A 10,690-nucleotide genomic window follows, 5' to 3' on the forward strand; every position below is an offset into this window, starting at 1 on the left:
TTTGCTTCAGGATGAGAACAGAAATTGTGCTCCGGCGGCGTGGCAGTAGCAGGAGGCCCCATTAGCTAAAGTGGTGCTTCAGGTTAAGAACCGTTTCGGGTTAAGTACAGACCTCCAGAACGAATTAAGTACTTAACCCAAGGTACCACTGTACATTTCCGTCTTATTTATTTATAAATAATGAGAATCAGGCTCAGAACATTGTGGCAATCCCTTCCTGATTTTTCAGTAACAATCCAAATAATGACATGCACTTGTTGATGTTGTCAGGCAACTTTTTACAGATTAACTGATGCAGTACAACCACACAGTACTGCTTCACTACATTAATATATTCTAGCCTACAAAGGGACTAATTAATTTTGATTGCTGGCAGGCAGCTGCCGGAACTCCACCTTTCTGCATGAAGCCAATGTCAGAAGCCCCAGTGACAATTTATATCTCGTTACTGGGCATATGTTATTAATTTCACAACAGAGGAGTGTGAAGCCTTGGGGGAAGTGTTTTGGTGTTGCTTCCAAGATCTCATTTGCATTTCAGGGATTTCTGATGCCACTTATGCAATGTTTGCCCCTAACCTCTCCTCTGTTTGCAAAGGCCTTAAATGTACTGCTTAATAGGCTGTATGCCAAGTTGCTTGGTTTCAGTGGTTTCTGAAAACTCATCTAAAGACCAACAGAGAGAAATAGCAAGTCACAGTTTTTCTTGTTCAGAGAAGTAAACATAAAAGCAATGTAGTAAAGAATAACACAACAAGCTACCCTTAAATATTCTAGTGAAAAACGAGAGTTCAGAACTGTTCACTGTTGTGCTTATTGTGCTTATAGAGCCAGTCCTGACAGACCTGAATAATTGGCCAATACTGTATTAAAAACAGGGCCGGATCCCACTTTCAGGGGGCCCTGACCAAAGTGTCCTCTGATGGGTCCTCTCCTACATCAATGGGTCCCCTTGGGTTTACCTGGCAGCAGTAACAGAACTCTAAAGGTGCCTGGGAGATGCCCTTCCTTTTCCTTCCACAGTGCCCAGGGCACCCAAAGTAGTGTCAGTCTGGAGTATTGTGGGGAAATTACAATTGACACTAGCAGATCTAGTCACATGGAGGCCTGAGGCAAGTGTCAGCACTGATGGGCCCCAGCAGCTGCCTTAGGAAGCCTGGAGCTGACCCCAGGCCTGATTAGGATTGGACCAAAGGACCCCCTGGTCCAATATTTTGCTCCCATCAGTAGACAGGCAGGTGCTTTTAGGAGACTTACAAAGCAAGGCATGTTGAGGATAATAATCCTCTACCCCTGTCCCTGACATCTGGTAAGATGTAATCAGAGTTGTACTGCCTCTGCACATGAAACCTCCATTTTTGTCCCTCTCTTATTCAAATATTTATTTGACAAAATATTCCATAAACAACATTCTACAGATATCAAGTGGGATAATGATCTAAGTTCCAGAAAGAAATAGTTAATGAATAAGGCGCATGCATTTTCATGTGGATTTGTTGTGCAATCCTGTGCATGTCTACTCAGAAGCAAGTTTCCTTGAGTTCAGCGGGACTAACTTCCAGGCTAAATGTGCATAGGGTTGCAGCCTTAGTGTGTTCAGAATCTCAGGTTTTCATCTATCTTCTGATGTACTGAGTTGCTTGAAACTTAAATGGGAGAGTAGGGGAGAGAGATTGCAGGCCTTTAAGAGCCTGCCCTTCCAACCACACTTTCAACACCTGGCTGAGGAAGGCTTTGGTGTAACAAAGGTTGATGACAGATCCTTATGCTGACATTCTGTGTGGTGCTGCCTGTCTGTCTGTTAGCACACTGCTACTTTGTAAAAGCAGAAGCGCTTTATAGCTTGCTTGTTTTGAGAACTAGAAACACATCCTTTTGAACTTAAACCCATAAACTGCAGCCTCATATTAGTCACATTGTGACAATGAGTTTGGGAAGCAAATGATATGTTCCAAAGATAAAACAAGACTTGCAATCCTGTCATTCTGCATGAAATTGTTTTTTAACAAAAGTCTTTTCTCCCTCTCACTTTTCTAGCCTTAGAAATTTGAGGGTGAATGGGTTCAAATTCATGATCTTTATTCACTTAAAATATAGTTAAGCAATTAGGTTAGTAGGAAACATACCCTCCAATTTTATCCAAGAGTGACTCACCTGGTTGGGCAAAGCTTCTATGCTAGGCTCATGGCAGGTGGGAAGAGACAAATGGAGAGATACTATATTGGTTCAACCACACCTAGCGAGCCATTTCTAATTTAACAGGAATGTAGTCTGTTTTACACTGGATGTAACATACGTGGTAGCTTGGATGTTCATAATGGCTTGTATTCAACATAGTGTGACGCAGTTAGTTCCAGTAGTGCAAGGATGTCCCCTTACACAGTGGAACGATGGGATAAACCCCTCGCGCTAGCGCTAATCCTTGCACTAGCAAAAAATGTAGTTGAATACTGCCCTATATCTATTTATTTCTACAAAGGACGGTGAGCGAAGTTATACATCACCCCAAGAGATAGAAAGCATCATCAAAAAGGGGTGGTAGTGGCTAAAGTGGAAATAGGTTTGCACAGAATTTGCCTGCGCTAGTGTATTTGCATAGCCTCGGTTTCATAGTTCTAAAAAGTGCAAGATTAAGGGATTAGACAGGGATGACACAATGCTAAAATATGCAAGTTTATGACATATAGATGTATATAGATATATGACTCCTGAATGATAGGGAAATGCATGGAACTAACTTGAGCCTCCAGAAAAAACAGAACTGGCTTGCTTTCAAATCTGCTGTGAAGAGCTTCTCTATGACATAATATAAAGAAAATTTGCCTGGTTTCATTCATGAAAAGCTGTGTGCAGGGTTGCAGATGGGGAATAACAATACACTCCTAAACAGGTCTACTCAGAAGTAAGGCCCATCAAGTTCAATGGCTCTTACTTCCAGGTAAATGGTATAGGATTGCAGACTTAATTGATTCCTTCACAGGAATTCATACATTTATTGTCTGTGGATTATTATTGGTATTATTACTACTGCAAGAAAAAAATCATTTATAGATGGTTGAATAAATGAGATTTTCCGTTTTTATTCACCTATCTTTACTGTTTGTTTTGATTTCTTCCTCTCGTGGGAGTGGTCTTTTGGTGTTAGCAGTGTAACATGTGAGCTTAGAATCCCTCCAGTATTAAAAGTATCACTTTCCTTTATCTGAAGTTGTCCTCTGAAGGGCTGCACAATCTAGACCAAGAGCCACAAGAAGGGAGAATAGCAGGGGCCTTGAAGTTGCATACCCTCTAGCATCTTGAGTCCCAAAACCAAAATGTGCCTCTTCCCAACTGTGTTCATGTGTGAGTCTTGCGACCCACATGAGATTGTGGAATCCAAAAGACGCACTTGGGGGGGGGGGGAAGAGGCTGTGCTCACAAAGTGGATTATGTCAGCGATCAAACTAGGATATAAGGCGGTCCTTAAGATATCCTGGACCCGAGTCATTGAGATGTTGCATGTGCTACAGAGGTGTTGTATGTTGTTGGCCCTCTGCTCCCATCAGCAGCCTAGCTGCTTCATTCTGTACTTCTGGAGCTTATCAGTCAGGTCCGAGAGCAGCCCTACCTTGACTGCATGACACTAATCCAGCCACAAGGTCACCAATGCATGGATGGGCTTAGTAGACCATTTGTACCTCAGTAGGGACCTGGGTGGCGCTGTGGTCTAAACCACAGAGCCTAGGGCTTGCCAATCAGAAGGTCAGCGGTTGGAATCCCCATGACAGGGTAAGCTCCCATTGCTCAGTGCCAGCTCCTGCCAACCTAGCAGTTCAAAAGCACATCAAAGTGCAAGTAGATAAATAGGTACCACTCTGGCAGGAAGGTAAACGGCGTTTCCGTGCACTGCTCTGGTTCGCCAGAAGCGGCTTAGTCATGCTGGCCACATGACCCAAAAGCTGTACGCCGGCTCCCTCAGCCAGTAAAGCGAGATGAGCGCCACAACCCCAGAGTTGTCCACAACTGGGCCTAACGGTCAGGGGTCCCAAAGACCTTTAGGTACAAATAATAAATTATTAGTCCATAGATGCTTTCTTTCTACTACTCCATATTTCTGGAAAAGTTATCCCTCCTTTCATTTTTTTAATATCTCCTCCAAACCCCCTTTTTGGTAAACCTTCCCTTAGTCACCATATCATAACATGACAATCCCAAAGTCTTGAAAGCCAGCATTTTGTAATGGTTAGAGTCTTGAACTTGGACTTGGGATCCACTTAGCTGTGGAGCTCACTGAGGGAGTTCAGGCCAATCATTACATCTCAACCTAAACTACCTCATAGGGTTGTTTTTGTAGATAAAATGGGTAGGAAGAGAACCGTGTACACCACATTCGCCTTTTTGGAGGAAACATGGACTATATAAATTAATAAATAATGTAAATTGTTTATTTACATTATTTGAAGCTTCATGTAACTAAGCTTCATGTCCTCTGTTGCATGGTCCTCGTAGAAATGCCATCCCTATGTGTGCAAAGTAGGGACAGCATCAATTTTTTTGCAGATTTGGTCAGAGTAACCCTATAGTGTAAAGAACTAAATGGAAAAAAATGAGAGGATTGGCCAGTGGATCCAAGGCCTGTTTTATATTAATTCTAGTGTACCTGAAATCTTTTTGCCAAATTATAGACAAGACTTCAGCTTGTCTGAACTGAAGCTGCATACATTAGAGAAGATGTTCATTAAAATCTGGTTCCAGTGAGTTGTTTCATTCACGCTCTTCCTGCTGTACAATATAATGAATTCTTTAGACTTTGAAAGTGAGTTGTTGTGGCCTAAAGTAACAAATCAGTTTTGGAATGCATGCTGTCTGTTGTAAATGATTTGGGGGTAATAAATTTTCTGTTACAAAGCAATAGGCAGAGTTTTCATAATGTTGAACAGTTTGGACTTGTCTTGAAGTGAACAATGTCACTAAAGCAATGCATCGGTTCCAACTATTTGTTATTATAAAAGGTGAATTTTTTTTGTCCTTAAGGTAGAATCCTCATCAAATTTCATTCTTTGCTGTAACATGTTTTATTTCGTATGTAGAACAAATAAAAATATATATCTGAGTGTATTGGGTATCTGTTGCATTCTTCAATGTAAACCACCTCTGGCTACTTTGTAAAATATATTTCTTATTAATTAACAGAGAAATGTTTAATATGAGCCCTAAATCCGTTGAACGGTCCTCAAGATTACATACATTTCTAACTATACAATATAGGTAGCTTATGGTTATATGTAATAATAAGAGGTTTTTCCAATGTATTTCCTCAAATTAACTTTATAATGATTTATTGGACATCTTATTTTATTTCAGTTATTTAGCACCTCTTTTAAAGATACATTTTCCCAAAGCAGCTTACAAGGAAAATACACTTAAGCAAAGTGACCAGAACACAAAGATTAAAGATAAATTAAAGAGAATAAATGCAAATCATAAATATATGGCCATTTTTACTGTTTGATGTAATTTCCTTTCAGAAAATAATTCTCTGCCCTAAAACTTGGAATGTCTTTAAGAATTACAAATATTGACATGGTTTTGCTGGTACCCTCACATCACTGCTCAATCCACTCTGCTTTCCCCTTTCTTTTCTATTTGTTTGAAATGTGTGAACCACATTCACTAGAATCAATTCAGCTTGGTTTTAGGTATGCAATCACACACATGAAGGGTAAGGAAATAATATATGTGTAAACAGCCAGCATTATTGAAACACCAAAAGTTGCGAGTTAAGAGGAAAGGAGAATTCTTCAACAACCTTCAAGCACCTGAACAAGTCACATTCCTTTACTGACATTTGTTTCCTAGCAAGCCCTAATACTTCAGGGCAAGTCAGCCTAGAGGAAGAAGTCAGTATACCTCTTAATTATAAACAAGACAGAATGTCTCTTTAAACTTCTTTGTCAGAGTACATCCATGCAGGTTCTTCGGGTTATTTCTGGTCAACGGGGACAGCAGCAAGTGGTCTAATTGCTAACATCTGTAAACGTATTGCAGATAATGTATTATTTTTTCACTCGTTTTGAAAAGAAAGTTGCGTGCTGAGGTCCCCCAAAACACCCCTACCCCAATAACTCACACATCACACATAATTTTTGTTTAAGGTTTTTGGCATAATTTTGGCCACAACTTTATTATCATACAAATTGTGAGTGGTTGCTTAGGCATTGGTTTTGACTAGCTATCCCCCCCGCCTTGGGGGGCAGCACTGACTCCCGGATTCCAGCGAGAGTCAGTGTGGAGGAACAAGATCAGGGACAACTGGAGCTGCGACACAGACCCTCAGTTCCATCCCCGCATGCTCCTTGGAGCTTACGCGGCCCGCACCCGATTCCAGGGGTTTGGACGAAGGGATGGTAAGCCCCAGAATTCCTTTAACGGAATTCCCGTGCAGCAGCAGCATTGGAGGGGCAGGCACAGCCAATCCATACCCCTCCACCAACCAATTTAAACCAATGCCTAACCGCCACAGAGCCTTAGCTCACCGCCAAACCACTCACAAATGCAACCCTTCCTTCAATCCCAAAGCCACCGTAGCCAACCAGGTGTTGTTCCCTATAGGGGAAAGATGCACCCTAAAGGGGGCAGCAGCCTTGAAGGTAATCACAGGGTGCAAAATCACAGAACAACCTGAAGCAAGGATCTATTTTATTTTATTTTACTTTATTATTTTTATTTTATTTTATTTTTATTTTCCACTGCCTTATTAACATGCTTTCCGGCCTCTTCGGTGGTAGTTTGTCTAGGCATTGGTTCCTGACTAGCTGCACCTGACCTCAGCAGGGCAGCACTGACGACTGGGCCCCACCATATCGTCAGTACAAGCAAACATTGTGGGGGAGCAATGAATTCCAAAGCAACCACATCCAGCCAGGTGTCGTACCCCATAGGGGAAAGATGCACCCCGTCTGCCCTAAAGAGGGCAACAGCCTTGAAGAAAATAGCAGGGTGCAATATCACAGAACCACCTAAAGCAAGGACCTATTTTATTTTATTTGTTATTTTATTTTATTTACTTTATTTATTTTATTTTATTTTCCACCGCCATATTAACATGCTTTCTGGCCTTCTCGGTGGTAGTTTGTCCAGGCATCGGTTCCCGACTAGCTGCACCTGACCTCAGCAGGGCAGCACTGACGACTGGGCCCCACCATATCGTTCCCGACTAGCTGCACCTGACCTCAGCAGGGCAGCACTGACGACTGGGCCCCACCATATCGTCAGTACAAGTAACCAGCGTGGGGGAGCAATGAACCAGGATCAGACTCAAGCTCACCCCAAATGCTCCCAGGGACTCTTGCGTGGCCCTACCCCTCGAAAGGGTTGACAAAAGCATGGCAAATCCTTGGATTCCTTTAATGGAATATCTTTGCACATTGGAGGGGACAGGTGCTCCAACCCCCCCCCCTCCAGATAACCTTGAACCAATGCCTTAAATTATTTTGAGTCCAGGGAGAGCTGCCATCAACTCAATCCAAGCCCTCTTGCATGCAGGAATGCAAACTTATGCTGGAGTAAGACAGCAAACATTCTCGTCCAGCTGTACCACCAGCACTGCGGGAGGACCAGCACAGGTCACACTCGACCGCACCAAAGGAAGGATCTCCTCCCAAAGCAGTCCCCATCTGGACATCCAGTAAATGTTCACATGGGCAGGAAGACTGAGATGGCGCCCCAGTCCAGACTCGTCAGCGCGCTTGCCAGCCCAGTGTACAAAGCTGTGGCCCAAATGTGCACAGCTGCTCCTATGAAAAAAGGAAATAACAGACAAGCATCAGCACAGACATCATTGTGACGCTTCCTTATATAACCCTTGTCAGTGTCAGACTTCCAATGACTTCACAATCCTGTCTATTGACAGGCCCCCAGTCTGCAACCTTTGCAGCAGCCCTATTCGGAAGGAATGAGGCGTGTTCATCGGTAGGCAAGCCGCAGGCCGTAATAACTGGTGCACGACGTAAGCACATTGATGCCTGGCTAACAGGAACCCATTTTTACGCACTAGGAGCGGGCCAGCCCCCAGGGGAATGAAAAGCCAAATATTTCTGGTATCCATAACTGGGCAAGGGCCCTCCTTACCTGTGACGGGAAGCCAGATTGTGGCACTCCTGCCCACTAAGTCTGTTTTAGAGTTCCCAACTCTAATGACAAGCTCCAAAGCAGATAAGGAAAAGTCCTGAAGCAATAAGCCTCCAGACTCTCAGCCCCGTGCTGGCTCCAACAACCATTTCCCCAACCCTCAGTGCACCAAAATGCAATGGACTACTGAAAGGAGTCTCGCCTTGATCTTTTACCAGCAGATAAGTTTTAACTTGTTGCAGATACTGCATAGGTAAAATTGACCGACTTCCTGCCCACTGTCCTATGAGGTTGGAGCCTATTCCAACCTTCCAAGGCCCTGCACACAACAAACTTTATACAAGGGTCTCTGAAAAATAAAGCTTCAGTATAACAGACATTGCAGCGGACTGAATTCTTATAGTTATTACAGCACGCCCAATCTGCAGCAGGTGGACCAAATACTGCAGGATCTGCTCAGAGGATGGGGGCCAGTTCATCTGAATGGCCAAGGACTGCCAGCTTAAGGCTAAGAAATCCATCCAGGCCTTCCCATAAGAGCTAAAAGCAGAAGGGGAAATGGAAGCTGCTGCTCTCTGTAATTACTAATTGTTGTCAAAATGCCACAGGTGGTCTGGAAAAGTCTGGCAGTAGCTGAGTGTCTGGAGCCCAGGATCTGAAGCGCTCCATCTGAAAATGGGATAGAGTGTCAGGACATCATTAGAGGATCCCGTAATCAGGAGAGCAGAAAGCACAATATTAAACCTTAAGCGGCGCAGCTCAAAAGCGTGAGCGGAGGGGCGGAGACTCAGCTGGAGCGTGAGGACTGTTTTGCCAAGACGCTCACCACTGCCTGGTTATCAGACCAAAAGCAGATCCGATGTTCACTGAACTCCTCGGGCCACATGTGAACTGCTACTACAATGGGGAAAACTCAAGAAAAGTTAGGTCACATGATTGCCTCACCACACCGGGCTTGAGGCCATGGCTTTGCACACCAGCAGCCCCTGAAAATAAAAAAAACCAAAGGGCAAAGATCCAGCAGCATCAGCATAAACCTGAAAATCCCTGTGCAAGTTCCAGGTATCCTGCCATGGCCAACTACTATTGCATACATTTAGGAATTGCAACCATTGCATGAGATCCCATTCCATGAGAAAGGCAAGGGGACCTCAACATTTAGGAATTGCAACCATTGCATGAGAAAGGTAAGGGGACCTCAGGCCGCAGGCAGCCTGGCCTAGTGGGAAGGGAAGGTGCTGCCTGGGGCAACCACTCTGCATGCAAGATTAATTAAGTGACCCAGCAAGATCGGATCTGATGAAGCATCACTTGCTACAGAGGAAGTATTACAAAATGACTTCCTTCAAGGCAGACAGCTTCTCCATAGGTAAGTGGTATGTTTTAGCAACGATATCCATCTGGATCCCCAAATAAAATGGGAATATGGCAAAAGGTATTGAGGTATTGCTTGCCAGCTTCCAGCCCCCCGCTTGGGCAGGGGGCATCTTGTCTTGCCATCATAATACGTAAATTTACATGGCCGACGCTGGCCAGAACCCCTAAAGAAGTCCCAACAAAGTTGCCGCCGAGCCATCTTCCTTTTCAGACACACACTCTGTGTAATGCAAAATACACACTCCGTGCAGCGCACACACACTCCATGCAATGCAACTACCCTCCGTGCAACACAACTACACACTCTGTGCAATGCAAAAACGCACTCCGTGCAATGCAAAAACGCACTCCGTGCAATGCAAAAACGCACTTCAAGCAATGCAACTACCCTCCATGCAATGCAGCTACACTCCATGCAATGCAACTACACGCTTCGTGCAATGCAACTACACACTCCGTTCAATGCAACTACACACTCCTTGCAATGCAACTACACACTCCGTGCAATGCACACACACTCCGTGCAATGCAACTACACACTCCGTGCAATGCAAAAAAACACACACTCTGTGCAATGCAACTACACCCTCCGTGCAATGCAACTACACACTCCATGCAATGCACACACACTCCGTGCAATGCAACTACACACTCCGTGCAATGCAAAAAACAGACTCTGTGCAATGCAACTACACCCTCCGTGCAATGCACACCCCCTCCGTGCAATGCAACTACACACCGTGCAATGCAACAACACGCTCCGTGCAAAGCAACTACACACTCTGTGCACTGCACACACCCTCCGTTCAATGCAACTACATACTTCGTGCAATGCTCACACACTCCGTGCAATGCAACAACACACTCCGTGCAATGCACACACACCCTCCGTGCAATGCACACCTCTGTGCAATGCAAATGCAAATCTCTCACGCAATGCAATGCAAATGCAGCCCGTGCAGCGCTGTGCCCTGCAACGCACAGAGCAAACTGCAATGCGGGCACGCAAAGGTGCTTTCTCCTGCTTGCATATTGCAAACATGGCGCCTGTTACATCCCTCGCAGTGAGGGAACCACCAAAAGGCCCTCGACACTGGACCTAAGTGTCCAGGTAGAGCAATGGGGGAGCATGCAGCTGTCCCATATAGGGACCAATCCTGCAACCTAGGCATTACCGGCACTATGCGCTGACCAGCTGAGCTATC

The 10,690-nt window shown here is 44.5% G+C and overlaps 1 long non-coding RNA gene across 1 annotated transcript; it reads right to left on the reverse strand.

Moving 5' to 3' along the window:
- Positions 1-7,011: 7,011 nt before the first annotated feature.
- On the reverse strand, positions 7,012-7,475 carry LOC307209315. The gene is made up of 2 exons (XR_013835540.1): positions 7,205-7,475; positions 7,012-7,142 (listed from the first exon to the last, which is right to left on the reverse strand). It is a non-coding gene; the product is annotated as an uncharacterized lncRNA (long non-coding RNA).
- Positions 7,476-10,690: the final 3,215 nt, after the last annotated feature.

This window comes from Podarcis cretensis (genome assembly GCF_951804945.1).
Source record: "Podarcis cretensis genome assembly, chromosome: 2".
NCBI classification, from domain to species: domain Eukaryota; kingdom Metazoa; phylum Chordata; class Lepidosauria; order Squamata; family Lacertidae; genus Podarcis; species Podarcis cretensis.